The 18,010-nt window shown below is 34.7% G+C and overlaps 1 protein-coding gene across 4 annotated transcripts in view; it reads left to right on the top strand.

Annotated features, from left to right (window-relative positions):
- LOC106062693 (protein phosphatase 1 regulatory subunit 12A-like) overlaps positions 1 to 18,010 on the top strand; it is an 82,080-nt gene that overhangs the window by 21,408 nt on the left and 42,662 nt on the right. The window contains exon 1 of one of the 4 annotated variants that reach the window (XM_056024851.1): positions 14,721 to 14,955. The exons of the other annotated variants lie outside the window; for them this stretch is intronic. The gene's annotated coding sequence lies outside the window, so the exon portion shown is untranslated. Of the gene's footprint in view, positions 1 to 14,720; positions 14,956 to 18,010 lie in introns of those variants that run through there. 4 annotated transcript variants of the gene reach the window in all.

The raw sequence follows: 18,010 nt of genomic DNA, 5'->3' as shown, positions 1-18,010 counted from the left end.
ACGCATTTCCCGAAGTTGTTAGAGCCAACCACTTTGCTGAAAAGAAATTTATAATTTTCTGATTAAACAACCCAATAGGTTTTTTTTTTTTTTTAAGATTTTAGCTGCCTCCGTATTTGTATTTTGTTAACATTTATACATCAGTGGCGTAGATGGGTTGGGGGAGGGGGGGGGGGCTAAAAATTCGAAGGTCCCCCCCGGGCCCCCAATTGAAGGGGGACCCCAAACAAATGTCCGAATTTTTTTTTTTTTACATTAAATAAAAAATTATATATTTATTAAGTACACTATTTCATGTCATGGTATCGAATAACCAAATGCAGGGGCCTCTAAAGAATTGAAGCCCTCCCCCGGCCCGGGCCCCCAAACTCCCTAGCTACGCCTCTGTTCTACAGTCTTGTCTTTGGTCAAATGAATGTTCTAAAAATAAAACATTTTAGGTGTGAGAGTTGTGGTGAAGATGTGTGAAATAAATAGATGTTTACAGTACCGGTACTCAGTCATGGATTGCCTAACTTTTAACTTTTAATAAATTAATAATAAACGTTAAAATACAAGAAAAGTAATATTTTCTTCCCCACATTGAAAAAGGTGCCGGTACGCCGTACCGGTGCGTACCGTCACAAAAAAAGCACTGAATGTTTATATCCCCATCATAGGGCCCAGTCTGGACCAACACCGACCTGCCAGCTCTGACGTGGTAAAGGGCTATTGGTGTAAGCATCCCAAAGGTTGCGGCGTCTCAAGTTGGACTGGTCAATGTCCAGCCGCTTTAATTCCGGAGCCGGCATTGGTCGTTAAAACCTGACAGACCGAAAGATATATTATTAGAGACTGATGTAGGGGAGGTGAGAGGCATTTTAAATATATTTTTTTAAAGTTACTTTTCTTTTCGCTTCGGTTATTCAAGTAACGTGTTCAGTGGAGCGTCAATTCTAGCTTCCCATGTCAACAAACTGATCCAGATCTGTTTCTCTTGAACTTGACTGTGGATGGTGTGTTGGGGGGAGATGGGGGCTGACGTTAGGTGCAAGTTGAATAAGAGTTTATTGTTTCTAAAGCTTCTCTTTTGTACCTTTAGTTTCATATAAACATGTTTCATGTATCGTAAGTCTGTTCGTACTTAAGTTTCGTGTAACTTTAGTTTTTGTGTAACTTTAGTTTTTGTGTAACTTTAGTTTTATACACATTAAGTATTGTGTCCATTTAGTTTTGTGTCTATTTAGTTGTGTACACATTAAGTATTGTGTACATCTAGTGTACATCTAGTTTTTCGTACATCTAGTTTTGTATACATTTAGTTTTGTGCACATTTAGTTTTGTGTACATCTAGTTTTGTGTACATTTAGTTTTGTGTACATTTAGTTTTGTGCACATCTAGTTTTGTGCACATCTAGTTTTGTGTACATCTAGTTTTGTGTACATCTAGTTTTGTGTACATTTAGTTTTGTGCACATCTAGTTTTGTGTACATTTAGTTTTGTGTACATTTAGTTTTGTGCACATCTAGTTTTGTGTACATTTAGTTTTGTGTACATTTAGTTTTGTGTACATCTAGTTTTGTGTACATTTAGTTTTGTGTACATCTAGTTTTGTGTACATTTAGTTTTGTGTACATTTAGTTTTGTGTACATTTAGTTTTGTGTACATCTAGTTTTGTGTACATTTAGTTTTGTGTACATCTAGTTTTGTGTACATTTAGTTTTGTGTACATTTAGTTTTGTGTACATCTAGTTTTGTGTACATCTAGTTTTGTGTACATTTAGTTTTGTGTACATTTAGTTTTGTGTACATTTAGTTTGTGTATTTAGTTTTGTGCACAACTAGTTTTGTGCACATCTAGTTTTGTGCACATTTAGTTTTGTGTACATCTAGTTTTGTGTACATTTAGTTTTGTGTACATTTAGTTTGTGTATTTAGTTTTGTGCACATCTAGTTTTGTGCACATCTAGTTTTGTGCACATTTAGTTTTGTGTACATCTAGTTTTGTGTACATTTAGTTTTGTGTACATTTAGTTTGTGTATTTAGTTTTGTGCACATCTAGTTTTGTGTACATTTAGTTTTGTGTACATTTAGTTTTGTGCACATCTAGTTTTGTGTACATTTAGTTTTGTGTACATCTAGTTTTGTGTACATTTAGTTTTGTGCACATCTAGTTTTGTGTACATTTAGTTTTGTGTACATTTAGTTTTGTGCACATCTAGTTTTGTGTACATTTAGTTTTGTGTACATTTAGTTTTGTGTACATCTAGTTTTGTGTACATTTAGTTTTGTGTACATCTAGTTTTGTGTACATTTAGTTTTGTGTACATTTAGTTTTGTGTACATTTAGTTTTGTGTACATCTAGTTTTGTGTACATTTAGTTTTGTGTACATCTAGTTTTGTGTACATTTAGTTTTGTGTACATTTAGTTTTGTGTACATCTAGTTTTGTGTACATTTAGTTTTGTGTACATTTAGTTTTGTGTACATTTAGTTTTGTGTACATTTAGTTTGTGTATTTAGTTTTGTGCACATCTAGTTTTGTGCACATCTAGTTTTGTGCACATTTAGTTTTGTGTACATCTAGTTTTGTGTACATTTAGTTTTGTGTACATTTAGTTTGTGTATTTAGTTTTGTGCACATCTAGTTTTGTGTACATTTAGTTTTGTGTACATTTAGTTTTGTGCACATCTAGTTTTGTGTACATTTAGTTTTGTGCACATCTAGTTTTGTGTACATTTAGTTTTGTGTACATTTAGTTTTGTGCACATTTAGTTTTGTGTACATTTAGTTTTGTGCACATTTAGTTTTGTGCACATTTAGTTTTGTGCACATCTAGTTTTGTGTACATTTAGTTTTGTGTACATTTAGTTTTGCGCACATCTAGTTTTGTGTATATTTAGTTTTGTGCACATCTAGTTTTGTGTACATTTAGTTTTGTGCACATCTAGTTTTGTGTACATTTAGTTTTGTGCACATCTAGTTTTGTGTACATTTAGTTTTGTGTACATTTAGTTTTGTGCACATCTAGTTTTGTGTACATTTAGTTTTGTGTACATTTAGTTTTGTGCACATCTAGTTTTGTGTACATTTAGTTTTGTGTACATTTAGTTTTGTGCACATCTAGTTTTGTGTACATTTAGTTTTGTGCACATCTAGTTTTGTGCACATTTAGTTTTGTGTACATTTAGTTTTGTGCACATCTAGTTTTGTGTACATTTAGTTTTGTGCACATCTAGTTTTGTGTACATTTAGTTTTGTGCACATCTAGTTTTGTGTACATCTAGTTTTGTGTACATCTAGTTTTGTGTGCATTTAGTTTTGTGTACATTTAGTTTTGTGTACATCTAGTTTTGTGTACATTTAGTTTTGTGTACATCTAGTTTTGTGTACATTTAGTTTTGTGTACATTTAGTTTTGTGTACATCTAGTTTTGTGTACATCTAGTTTTGTGTACATTTAGTTTTGTGTACATTTAGTTTTGTGTACATTTAGTTTGTGTATTTAGTTTTGTGCACAACTAGTTTTGTGCACATCTAGTTTTGTGCACATTTAGTTTTGTGTACATCTAGTTTTGTGTACATTTAGTTTTGTGTACATTTAGTTTGTGTATTTAGTTTTGTGCACATCTAGTTTTGTGCACATCTAGTTTTGTGCACATTTAGTTTTGTGTACATCTAGTTTTGTGTACATTTAGTTTTGTGTACATTTAGTTTGTGTATTTAGTTTTGTGCACATCTAGTTTTGTGTACATTTAGTTTTGTGTACATTTAGTTTTGTGCACATCTAGTTTTGTGTACATTTAGTTTTGTGTACATCTAGTTTTGTGTACATTTAGTTTTGTGCACATCTAGTTTTGTGTACATTTAGTTTTGTGTACATTTAGTTTTGTGCACATCTAGTTTTGTGTACATTTAGTTTTGTGTACATTTAGTTTTGTGTACATCTAGTTTTGTGTACATTTAGTTTTGTGTACATCTAGTTTTGTGTACATTTAGTTTTGTGTACATTTAGTTTTGTGTACATTTAGTTTTGTGTACATCTAGTTTTGTGTACATTTAGTTTTGTGTACATCTAGTTTTGTGTACATTTAGTTTTGTGTACATTTAGTTTTGTGTACATCTAGTTTTGTGTACATTTAGTTTTGTGTACATTTAGTTTTGTGTACATTTAGTTTTGTGTACATTTAGTTTGTGTATTTAGTTTTGTGCACATCTAGTTTTGTGCACATCTAGTTTTGTGCACATTTAGTTTTGTGTACATCTAGTTTTGTGTACATTTAGTTTTGTGTACATTTAGTTTGTGTATTTAGTTTTGTGCACATCTAGTTTTGTGTACATTTAGTTTTGTGTACATTTAGTTTTGTGCACATCTAGTTTTGTGTACATTTAGTTTTGTGCACATCTAGTTTTGTGTACATTTAGTTTTGTGTACATTTAGTTTTGTGCACATTTAGTTTTGTGTACATTTAGTTTTGTGCACATTTAGTTTTGTGCACATTTAGTTTTGTGCACATCTAGTTTTGTGTACATTTAGTTTTGTGTACATTTAGTTTTGCGCACATCTAGTTTTGTGTATATTTAGTTTTGTGCACATCTAGTTTTGTGTACATTTAGTTTTGTGCACATCTAGTTTTGTGTACATTTAGTTTTGTGCACATCTAGTTTTGTGTACATTTAGTTTTGTGTACATTTAGTTTTGTGCACATCTAGTTTTGTGTACATTTAGTTTTGTGCACATCTAGTTTTGTGTACATTTAGTTTTGTGTACATTTAGTTTTGTGCACATCTAGTTTTGTGTACATTTAGTTTTGTGTACATTTAGTTTTGTGCACATCTAGTTTTGTGTACATTTAGTTTTGTGTACATTTAGTTTTGTGCACATCTAGTTTTGTGTACATTTAGTTTTGTGCACATCTAGTTTTGTGCACATTTAGTTTTGTGTACATTTAGTTTTGTGCACATCTAGTTTTGTGTACATTTAGTTTTGTGCACATCTAGTTTTGTGTACATTTAGTTTTGTGCACATCTAGTTTTGTGTACATCTAGTTTTGTGTACATCTAGTTTTGTGTGCATTTAGTTTTGTGTACATTTAGTTTTGTGTACATCTAGTTTTGTGTACATTTAGTTTTGTGTACATCTAGTTTTGTGTACATTTAGTTTTGTGTACATTTAGTTTTGTGTACATCTAGTTTTGTGTACATCTAGTTTTGTGTACATTTAGTTTTGTGTACATTTAGTTTTGTGTACATTTAGTTTGTGTATTTAGTTTTGTGCACAACTAGTTTTGTGCACATCTAGTTTTGTGCACATTTAGTTTTGTGTACATCTAGTTTTGTGTACATTTAGTTTTGTGTACATTTAGTTTGTGTATTTAGTTTTGTGCACATCTAGTTTTGTGCACATCTAGTTTTGTGCACATTTAGTTTTGTGTACATCTAGTTTTGTGTACATTTAGTTTTGTGTACATTTAGTTTGTGTATTTAGTTTTGTGCACATCTAGTTTTGTGTACATTTAGTTTTGTGTACATTTAGTTTTGTGCACATCTAGTTTTGTGTACATTTAGTTTTGTGTACATCTAGTTTTGTGTACATTTAGTTTTGTGCACATCTAGTTTTGTGTACATTTAGTTTTGTGTACATTTAGTTTTGTGCACATCTAGTTTTGTGTACATTTAGTTTTGTGTACATTTAGTTTTGTGTACATCTAGTTTTGTGTACATTTAGTTTTGTGTACATCTAGTTTTGTGTACATTTAGTTTTGTGTACATTTAGTTTTGTGTACATTTAGTTTTGTGTACATCTAGTTTTGTGTACATTTAGTTTTGTGTACATCTAGTTTTGTGTACATTTAGTTTTGTGTACATTTAGTTTTGTGTACATCTAGTTTTGTGTACATTTAGTTTTGTGTACATTTAGTTTTGTGTACATTTAGTTTTGTGTACATTTAGTTTGTGTATTTAGTTTTGTGCACATCTAGTTTTGTGCACATCTAGTTTTGTGCACATTTAGTTTTGTGTACATCTAGTTTTGTGTACATTTAGTTTTGTGTACATTTAGTTTGTGTATTTAGTTTTGTGCACATCTAGTTTTGTGTACATTTAGTTTTGTGTACATTTAGTTTTGTGCACATCTAGTTTTGTGTACATTTAGTTTTGTGCACATCTAGTTTTGTGTACATTTAGTTTTGTGTACATTTAGTTTTGTGCACATTTAGTTTTGTGTACATTTAGTTTTGTGCACATTTAGTTTTGTGCACATTTAGTTTTGTGCACATCTAGTTTTGTGTACATTTAGTTTTGTGTACATTTAGTTTTGCGCACATCTAGTTTTGTGTATATTTAGTTTTGTGCACATCTAGTTTTGTGTACATTTAGTTTTGTGCACATCTAGTTTTGTGTACATTTAGTTTTGTGCACATCTAGTTTTGTGTACATTTAGTTTTGTGTACATTTAGTTTTGTGCACATCTAGTTTTGTGTACATTTAGTTTTGTGTACATTTAGTTTTGTGCACATCTAGTTTTGTGTACATTTAGTTTTGTGTACATTTAGTTTTGTGCACATCTAGTTTTGTGTACATTTAGTTTTGTGCACATCTAGTTTTGTGCACATTTAGTTTTGTGTACATTTAGTTTTGTGCACATCTAGTTTTGTGTACATTTAGTTTTGTGCACATCTAGTTTTGTGTACATTTAGTTTTGTGCACATCTAGTTTTGTGTACATCTAGTTTTGTGTACATCTAGTTTTGTGTGCATTTAGTTTTGTGTACATTTAGTTTTGTGTACATCTAGTTTTGTGTACATCTAGTTTTGTGTACATTTAGTTTTGTGTACATTTAGTTTTGTGTACATTTAGTTTTGTGCACATCTAGTTTTGTGTACATCTAGTTTTGTGTACATCTAGTTTTGTACACATTCAGTTGTGTGTAACTTTATGCACATTTAGATCGCTAACAGCTGATCAAAGACATAGAATCTGATGTCATTACAGTGTCTGTGATTCTGTACACATTCTCTATCAGCAACTAGTCAGTGCAGAGCCAAGAAGTTCACCACACACACACACACAGGCTTTGTTATTTGTTGGTTTATGGCTTAAACGTCGACTTTGAACTCTACAGCGAATACATAGGAAACAAAAAGTTGACTGTTTAGGGAATAAATCATTTGAAATGGAAATTTAAGCTTCAATACGGTTTTAGAGAACTTTGTCACATGACAGTCTCATCAAATTCTAGTTAATTACTTCTCGCAATGGTAACAATCAGATTTCTTTGAGATCTTAATCTTCTAATGCGACGTTGATATTGTGGTAGATTCAAGAAGATCTAGTGTTGTTTTGTTGTTTGTTTTTAGCTCAATGAATGGAACTGAACATTTGAAAGCTCAATGAATGGAACTGAACATTTGACAAGTCAACCAACTTACAATGTTAACCTTTACGTCCCTCGAAGTTATAGATTTAACTTTCTCTCTCTCTCTTTCTGCCTCTCTGTCACTCCCTCTCTCTATCTCCCTATCCCTCTTTCACTCTCCTTTTCTCGTTCTCTCTCCTTCTCTCTTTCTGTCTCCCTCTCTTTCTCTCTCTCTCTCTCTTGTTAGAAGTTCTTCATTATTGAAGCTATTACACAACAAAAAAATGCAATCCTTGCAGATTGACCTGAACACGGGTCATCGGTTTCTCTGGTCTCTACACAAACATAAGTAGTTCACAAATGGCTTCACCTGTTTCTTGAGATTTTTAAATAATTAGCTCTCAAGAGTGCAGCTTGCCAGGTCTCGACCTTTCACCTTTGGAACTATTCCCTCGCCTCGTTATCAGCATGTTCTATTTAAAATCTGCATCAGCTGTTGCAGCAATAGGATGAGGTCACGATGGCCAGTTTCAGAAATTTTTTAGTCGAAAATAAAGATAATGAAAAGAAAGTTTATTTTTAACGTTTTAAAATTGCTTTTGAGAAAGTTTTTTTTTTTAATTGGAAGAGAGGAAATCGCGTGTAGAGTTATTGCCCCTTCAATCTTTGATTGACAGTTTCTCTTCAAATTGTATATTTTAAATATCTGCTTTAGGATGAGGAGTCGGCGACTGGAGATATATTCTCTGTAGCATTAATTACTTGACTAAAGAGTTTAGTTTATTTCACATTTCTGCTGGTTCATTTTGCTGTGATTGTCGTTCTTGTTCTGTATGTAATCTACAAAGACTGACAGAAGGTGTCTCTGGTATTCTATCATTCTCTGCAATCTTGATGTAATGGGAATGGCTTACATATTTCGAGTCTTAAGTTAGGTAAGACTAGTCCAGCGTTTCTCAAACTGTGGGGCGCTCATTCCCCCTTGTGACAATACGTTCTGACGAGGGGGTGGGCTTCGAAAAAGTTGAATTTATCTTTAAAAGGACAAATAATATAATGGATTTGCATTATAGTTATAAATCCATGTTTGAATATGGACCAATTAAAATGGAAAGTTTAGAATATAGACCAGTTTGTGAAAGTCGTCTGAAAACAGTTTTTGTTTCAGAAGACATTTCTTTTAATCTAGCGACTTTATAATGTCAGAACAGTTGAGTCTCCCATGGCAGTTGTACATTGCTCTGTAGTGTAGGACAGAGAGAACCCAGCCACAAAATGTCTGCCTCAATGCGAAGATAACCTTTACTCAAATCATGCCTGCCTATTACAGGTTTATGAAAATAACCTTACGCAATCACGCCCATTACAGACGTATTTTCACTCTATTCAACTCGAATCTTCTTCACATGCTAGTAGTGCTCGGGCCGCCCCCTTCTTTAGTGGAATTCTATGACATGCATTTTTTTTACTAGAATGAATAATGCTCTGTAGACGTCAGGCGAACGCATTTCTGCAGCTAATAAACGCAGGATACGCAACAATACTTGATGTGGTGGCTCTACGTTCCCACAGCTGTGTGAAGGAAGTGGTCACAGGTAAATGTTTGAGAAACACTGGACTAGTCTCTATATGTTTTGTGCCTTGGCATAGCTTTTTTTTCTCCAAATTACTCAACAATCACCATTTAAAATTGAACATTGCTTTGGCTGATAGAATGACTCAGTTTGGGAGAACCCGCTTTATAATGCCTCCACGACACACACACACACACACATGCTTCGGGCCCGTGAATTCTAATACCACTTTTACTGCTCCAGTTCCCCCCACCCCTACCATCCCGCTCACAACAAAACGTTAGTTCTACGTACATTCTCTTCCACCTCTCAATTCAATAGCACAATATTTAATATAGTCTTCTTGTTTTTCGAACGGAACCCCCCCCACCCCAATACACACCACCACACACACTCAACAGCCCTCCCTCACACCTTTGGGCCCTTTTTTTATTACATGACAACTCCTAACTTTTTTTTTTTAGCATCCTCTAATTGATCGACTCCTTACCACACACATTTTAGCTTTTTAACTCCAAATCTAGCACCTTTGGTTAGTTTTACTTTGTGTGTGTGTGTGTGCATCCTTTAAGCGTAACTCAAGCAATATATGGTATTAGATAACGCAAACATTTCTTTGGGCCTTCAGGTTCAGACCTAGAAGGGGGGGGGATGCATGTTTCGAACGTACCACTTGAATTCCCCCCGTCCTACCTTGCATTAAAATGGCAGTAACACACAGCGTGAGACCCGCTGGTCGCTAACAACTTAGCCTTGAACTTAGTGATATTGAGTTGTATGTATCATGGGATGGCTCAATGAAGCAGCCATGCAAAACTGGTAAGTTGAATCCGATGCTTTATTGTGAGCAGCAAGGCGTAACTTTAGTTAATTCCGGGATAGAAACCCGTTGGTGACGTCACTCTTCTGTTAGATAGAGATCTCTACACCTTTAGCGACGTGTTGGCCTCCTTCAGTTGTAGACCGACTTAGGACCTATACCAACAACAGCCAAATCTTTAATCAAATAAACTGTCAACAGTCTCTCTCTCTCTCTCTCTCTCTCTCTCTCTCTCTCTCTGAGCATTTATCTTCTTCTGGTGACAGCCTTGTTTTTCTTTAAGATGTGGGCTCTTGTGAAGTCTCTGTCCTGCTGTTCCTGGAAGCCGTCACTTTGTTGGTTCTAACCTCTTCTGGTTACATTCCTCTGTTGATTTGTTTTGTTTTACATTTCATTTAGACCCCACCCTTTTTCCAACTTTTTACAATTCCTCTTTTCATGTTGCAAACTCTTCATCGGGTCAAAAAACAAAAGGGTGGAACCTGGGTGGGTGAACACGGATCTCGAAAACGGCTCTGACGATTTATCTAAAAATTTGACAGTTGATGAGTATCTTTGGGAAAGGAATTTCTAGCTAATTAGCTACACTGGGAAAACTCTAGTTTGACCGTTTGAAATGTTCAAAGTCTAGTAAATAAATAGATTTAAGCGCACCTTCTTCCCACTGTGGGTCTACAGGCCTATCAGAATTGTATAGATGTATATATTCCCGTAACCAGAATTTGTTTCGTGGGGAGGAGGGGATTGGGCCGTGGTGAGATGTGTTCTATTTCTGTTGAAATCTATCATTCATCAGCTATTCAGAGTCAAATAATTTATAAACAGACGTCCAAGAACATTGTGCACACCGTCTTCTAAGTCTGGGTCTATGAGACTAGCAATAGAATGTGATAAAGTCTGGGCCTATAGGACTAGCATTAGAATGGGATAAAGTCTGGGTCTATAGGACTAGCAATAGAATTGGATAAAGTCTGGGTCTATAAGACTAGCAATAGAATGGGATAAAGTCTGGGCCTATAGGACTAGCAATAGAATGGGATAAAGTCTGGGTCTATAGGACTAGCAATAGAATTGGATAAAGTCTGGGCCTATAGGCCTAGCATTAGAATGGGATAAAGTCTGGGCCTATAGGACTAGCAATAGAATGGGATAAAGTCTGGGTCTATAGGACTAGCAATAGAATTGAATAAAGTCTGGGCCTATAGGACTAGCAATAGAATTGGATAAAGTCTGGGTCTATAGGACTAGCAATAGAATTGGATAAAGTCTGAGCCTATAGGACTAGCATTAGAATTGGATAAAGTCTGGGCCTATAGGACTAGCAATAGAATGGGATAAAGTCTGGGTCTATAGGACTAGCAATAGAATTGGATAAAGTCTGGGTCTATAGGACTAGCAATAGAATTGGATAAAGTCTGGGCCTATAGGACTAGCATTAGAATTGGATAAAGTCTGGGCCTATAGGACTAGCAATAGAATTCTATAAAGTCTGGGTCTATAGGACTAGCAATAGAATTGGATAAAGTCTGGGTCTATAGGACTAGCAATAGAATGGGATAAAGTCTGGGTCTATAGGACTAGCAATAGAATGGGATAAAGTCTGGGCCTATAGGACTAGCAATAGAATGGGATAAAGTCTGGGTCTTTTGGACTAGCAATAGAATGGGATAAAGTCTGGGCCTATAGGACTAGCAATAGAATGGGATAAAGTCTGGGTCTATAGGACTAGCAATAGAATGGGATAAAGTCTGGGTCTATAGGACTAGCAATAGAATGGGATAAAGTCTGGGCCTATAGGACTAGCAATAGAATGGGATAAAGTCTGGGTCTATGGGACAAGCAATAGAATGGGATAAAGTCTGGGCCTATAGGACTAGCAATAGAATGGGATAAAGTCTGGGCCTATAGGACTAGCAATAGAATGGGATAAAGTCTGGGTCTATAGGACTAGCAATAGAATGGGATAAAGTCTGAGAAGATTTATACTTTCGCTTAAGGGGTTACTGGAGTCGATTTTAGGTAAAAAAAAATTCGATTTTTCAATTTTGGTGTAATTAAATAGGTGGACATGTATTTTATAAACTGGCACCAAAAATTTTCTAAAAAATGGCAATTTTTATTGAAAAAAAGCATTTTAATGATGCATGGTGAACACTATTTTCCATATTTTTCTTAATACAAATACGCTGTTTTGCATTTTTTTGTGACCCCCCCCCCTGTAACATATTTCTAAAATCTCTAGAATAGAGATAAATGTGTCAAATTTGATACACATATTCAGAGATAAATAATACAGAGAATCAGCTAGTTTTAATGACTTTAGCTAAAGAAGTTTTTAATGTATGATCTTTTGGGAAAAAAATGTGGATGCATTTTACAGGAAAAAAATCACCCTTCTTTTAAAAATCATAAAATGCACAATACCAAGTGAAAATGTATAAAATCTAGCTAGCTCCTTCCTGCCATCTTTATACTTTAAGGTGTACGTATTTTTAGCTTTGAAATTTATCTATTTTGAAAAATTTTAGAATTTTCCTATATGAACTAATTTTTGTTTATTTTCAAGATGGCCACCATTACCATGGCAACCCGCAAACATTAGACAACATTCAATATATATATTTTTTTATTGAGTTGTCATATGATATAATATAACAAAAGTTATTAAGTTAAAGCAAAAATAAAAATAATAAATTTCGCACTCCAGTAACCATTAGTTATTAAGAACACAGTAATCTCTCTCACTAGGGTTGGTCTTATTGTAGATATTACAGACGTGACTTGAAAAAAGAAGATAATGACGTCATACATATTTAACGTGTCATTCTCGTCATTTTCCTGGCACAACTTAGCTTCGAATAAATCAGATCATTGAAAACAAGTAATAGTTTTTTTTTAAAGATTTTTTTTATATTTAACTTTTTTTTCCAATATTAATCTTGAAAAGACATTTGGGTAGATTCTTTTAAATGCTAGTTCTAAACTATAATAGTTGTAGAAAACTCATATGTCAAATGAATTTATTCATATCTAACTTTATCGTCCAAAGTACCGAATCTGAATAGCCAGTAGTAGCTGCGATCTATGTAGAATATACTCTAATAGTTTTGTACTTTGATGAGCCACCTGAGTAGCCATCACTCCTTCCAGAAGTTAAGTGTTTCCCGGATGTATGGGAGTGAAAGAGTTTTCTTGTCCGATGTTTGACCTTCGGCTTGCTTTTAGCCCCCGCCCCCACCTACCTGCCGAATGCCACCCCCACCCCTGCACACACTAAGTGTGTCTGGTTGTTAAGGTAGCTGATAATTATGTGACTCATATGTTTTGTTGCAGGTCACATACGCTCATACAGATGTAAACACACACACACACAATTATATACAGGTACACACACAGTTACTTGACTAATCTTTTCCAAGTGATAATTTAAGGATCTCTCTCTCTCTCTCTCTCTGCGTCTTTCTTTATGTTAGTCTCTATCTATCTATCTATCTATCTATCTATCTATCTATCTATCTATCTATCTATCTATCTATCTATCTATCTATCTGTCTGTCTGTCTATCTATCTATCTATCTATTTATCTATCTATCTATCCATTCATTCGTCCGTCTATCTATCTATCTATCTATCTATCTATCTATCTATCTATCTATCTATCTATCTATCTATCTATCTGTCTGTCTGTCTATCTATCTATCTATCTATCTATTTATCTATCTATCTATCCATTCATTCGTCCGTCTATCTATCTATCTATCTATCTATCTATCTATCTGTCTGTCTGTCTGTCTATCTATCTATCTATCTATCTATCTATCTATCTATCTATCTATCTATTTATCTATCTATCTATCCATTCATTCGTCCGTCTATCTATCTATCTATCTATCTAATCTAATTTAATCTTATCTATCTATCTATCTATCTATCTATCTATCTATCTATCTATCTATCTATCTATCTATCTATCTAGTCTGCAAGAGTTTCACTCTATCAGTGGACATATATGCCTAACTTACCAAAACTATACACTTAACATTAAGGACATTGCAAGCTGGCGAGCAGAATATGAAATTCATTAAAACACAAATATTTCACTTAATCTCACTGCACAACGCGAGACATGCGGACAACCGTTATCTCCCTTGTGGTCCACTGATTCTAAATGTGCAAAGAGGAATTCTATGCAATGACCTTCAACTTGGAGACAATAAATCAAGACGACTTTAATGTTAATCCCAGAGGTCACCTTTGCTGCTCTAACTGCTGAGGGCCACTATAGATGTCATACCTGCTAGAAAGTGTCTAACGTAAGACTGATCAGACGACACAAGAGGCCATATCTATCTATCTATCTATCTATCTATCTATCTATCTATCTATCTTTCTATCTATCTATCTATCTATCTATCTATCTATCTATCTATTTGTCTATCTATCTATCTATCTATCTATCTATCTATCTATCTATCTATTTGTCTATCTATCTATCTATCTATCTATGTATCTATCTATATTATCTGTCTGTCTATCTATCTATCTATCTATCTATCTATCTATCGATCGATCTATCTATCTATCTATCTATCTATCTATCTATCTATCTATCTTTTTGTCTGTCTGTCTGTCTATCTATATATCTATCGAGCTTGCTACTTGCTTCTTCTACTTTTTACTGTTGTCCTGTAACTTTTTTTCTGTTCTAACACAATCCTTCATTTCTCTTCTTTCTTTCTCTCCTTTGTTTTTCTTTTCTCTTTTATTTTTTTTTCTCTTGCCCATTCACATGTCGTAGAACTCTGCTCTCTAGACCCGTACCCTAAAGTTCTACTTTGAATGAAGTGACTCCAGCAGACCAATCTGTACTTCCTACTTTTGTCTGTTACCCTCTCTCTCTCTCTCCCTGCTCGTTACTTCTGCTTCAAGCCCACTCTGTACGTAAGCACCCCCCCCCTGCTCACCTGGCTACTCTACTAGTAAACATCGTCTCACTTGAACTTGCTGCTCACGAGGGGCGGACAACTTTACATTTTTATACTTCATGTGAGTGAGCGGAATTGTTTCCCTAGAAGCAAAAAAAATAATAATAAAGGTACTAAATCTTTGTATACTATTCTTACAATCTGAAGTCTCAATCTTCCAACAAATTTTGTATGTACACCATTACTATTCTGTTATATTCACAAGGAGAACAAGACTTGATCTGGCAAGCATTTTTGGTGAGTTATCGTTCTTGATACTTTTATTTTACTTTTTTTTTTTAAATAGATATACATTTATCAGTCTATCACCAGGTGAGGTTTTAAAGAGTTCTTAATCTGAGATAAAAACCAAACTAAAAAAAAAACAACCTAGATCTGTTAATGATTCCTCCGGCTGTACAGCTAAATCCAGCATAAAATGGTTTATAATTGAAGATGTTATTCGGACATACACAAACAGAGGAGACACATTTGCACGTAAGTTTGGCTCCACAAATGAGCTTGATATCTCTAGTGAAGGCCAGAAGTGTAACAAAGTGAAGGCCAGAAGTGTAACAAAGTGAAGGCCAGAAGTGTTACAAAGTGAAGGCCAGAGGTGTAACAAACACAATGGGCAGTATCTGTTGACTAGCACTAATGAGTGGATCCAAGGGAGATAATAGCCCAGTGGAATTGTTTCCAAATGACTCAAACCAGTGTATCAGAAATAGGTCTTGGTGTTATAGGTCTTGGTGTTACAAAACTATTGACTGTGTCAGCATAATGAGACTAATGAACCAATAGCTTGGTCTGTAGCCAAGGGATCACGTGTTCTAATACTTAGTCCTTTCCCACCTTATAAAACAATGGTCATTATTTGCTTTTCTTTTTAGTGGTCGAGGTTTGAACCTCAATATTCCCTTGACTATGATCATGTAATTTGTTGACTGTAGTTTTCCTTTAGTTTTTTTATTGCAGAGGTTTTAACCCCCTATCTCTCTTGTAGTGGCTGAAGCGTTTGTTTGTTTGTTTTTATTGAAAGTAGGGATTTTAACATCTAGACCTCCACCCCCTGGCTATGATTATGGAATTTGGTGACTAGTTATCCGTCAGTTTTTTTATTTAAAAACCTTTTAGCTAACTTTTTAAAAAATTTAATGACTTCAGCTTTGATTTTCTTTTTTATCGAAAACCTAAAAAAAACCTTTGTCTACATTTATGGAATTTACAGACTGTAGTTTAGATTTTTATTGGAGTTTTAAACTTAAAACCCTCAGGCGGGGGACTTATACTCAAACCTTCTTGACTGGCCTCATAGAATTTGGTGACTATTTTGTTTAAGTTTTATATTGAAGAGTGAGGGGATTTTTAACCTACTGGAGGGGGTTTTAAACATTAAAATATTTCCTCAAATAAAAAAAAAATTAAGAAAAAAAAACAATACTAAAGCCCCCTCCCCCAATTCGTGGGGATTTGAACCCCCGAACTCTGCCCATGCCCTATATGAGCAGTTACGCCTAGACTACTTAACTAGTGCCATATTCATCTGCTTGAAGGCATTGATTTAATATCATGTTAACATTATGCTCGCGAGGATGCTAGTATAATAAATAACCTGCATTGTTTTCCGAAAACAACAGACCATCAAGGCTAGGCTAAGAGTTTGTAATGAAAACACACACTGCCTCTTTTATCTTATTTTCTGTGACTTTTGAGATTTGTTTATGACCGTTCCGTTTTATTGAATCTTGTGTTTCTGCTTTAAAAAATATTCTAAAAACAAAACTTTCATTGGTCGGCCTAGGCCTATTCTAAATAACCTTCTTCAAACTTTAACTATTAGGCCTAGGCCTTTTTCTTGTCCTAAATTAACTTCTTCAAACAGTGCTTAACCTTTTCTTTCTTCTATTTGACCTTTAAACTCTGGAAGAGTTGCCCTTCTTTAGATGGCAACAAGATCAAAACAAATGCAACAAATAACTCTTTCTTTATCGCAACAATAAACTATCGACATTACATCTTATTGACCCTTTGACCCCAATCCATCCCAAAAACCTAAGAGACTTGGTACCGGGAACTTCATTCCCTGGTGTCTATCATACGGAACATTCTCAGACATTTACCTTTAGCTACAAACTGGATGGTGTGTGTGTGTGTGTGTGTGTGTAAGCTGGAGAGTGATTGTATTTTTTTTGTCCATCTGGTCTAGTGCTGCAGAAACCAAGGCCTCCTACCCCCCCCCCCCACCTCCTAACCACCCAGCTCAACATGAGACTTAAGAGATACTGAAAGTAAAACATGAACATTTTGTATTGAATTACATTATGACCTTGGAAACGTCTGTTTTGTCTCTTGTCAACATAGGTCAGTTGTACACACAGTATGACCATCTTGTCAACCTAGGTCAGTTGTACACACAGTATGACCATCTTGTCAACCTAGGTCAGTTGTACACACAGTATGACCATCTTGTCAATATAGGTCGGTTGTACACACAGTATGACCATCTTGTCAACATAGGTCAGTTGTACACACAGTATGACCATCTTGTCACACAAATTGTTTATTCAATCTGGATTTTTCACAAAAATATTTCTTTTTTCAATGTTCTTATCATTTATCAATGGCATTACTACCCAGTAGTATCTGTGCAGATGTTGTAGTCTTCAATGCATATATTATGTAGGAATCTGAGCAGATATTTCCTGCTATGTTGTAGTCCTCACTGCATATATTATGTAGGAATCTGAGCAGATATTTCCTGCTATGATGTAGTCCTCACTGCATATATTATGTAGGAATCTGAGCAGATATTTCTTGCTATGTTGTAGTCCTCACTGCATATATTATGTAGGAATCTGAGCAGATATTTCTTGCTATGTTGTAGTCTTCACTGCATATATTATGTAGGAATCTGAGCAGATATTTCCTGCTATGATGTAGTCCTCACTGCATATATTATGTAGGAATCTGAGCAGATATTTCTTGCTATGTTGTAGTCTTCACTGCATATATTATGTAGGAATCTGAGCAGATATTTCCTGCTATGATGTAGTCCTCACTGCATATATTATGTAGGAATCTGAACAGATATTTCTTGCTATGTTGTAGTCTTCACTGCATATATTATGTAGGAATCTGAACAGATATTTCTTGCTATGTTGTAGTCTTCACTGCATATATTATGTAGGAATCTGAGCAGATATTTCTTGCTATGTTGTAGTCTTCACTGCATATATTATGTAGGAATCTGAGCAGATATTTCTTGCTATGTTGTAGTCCTCACTGCATATATTATGTAGGAATCTGAGCA

Source organism: Biomphalaria glabrata, chromosome 3 (assembly GCF_947242115.1).
Source record: "Biomphalaria glabrata chromosome 3, xgBioGlab47.1, whole genome shotgun sequence".
Classification (NCBI taxonomy): Eukaryota; Metazoa; Mollusca; class Gastropoda; family Planorbidae; genus Biomphalaria; species Biomphalaria glabrata.
Note: the sequence above shows the minus strand (reverse complement) of the source record. Positions and strands in the feature narration are given on the sequence as shown.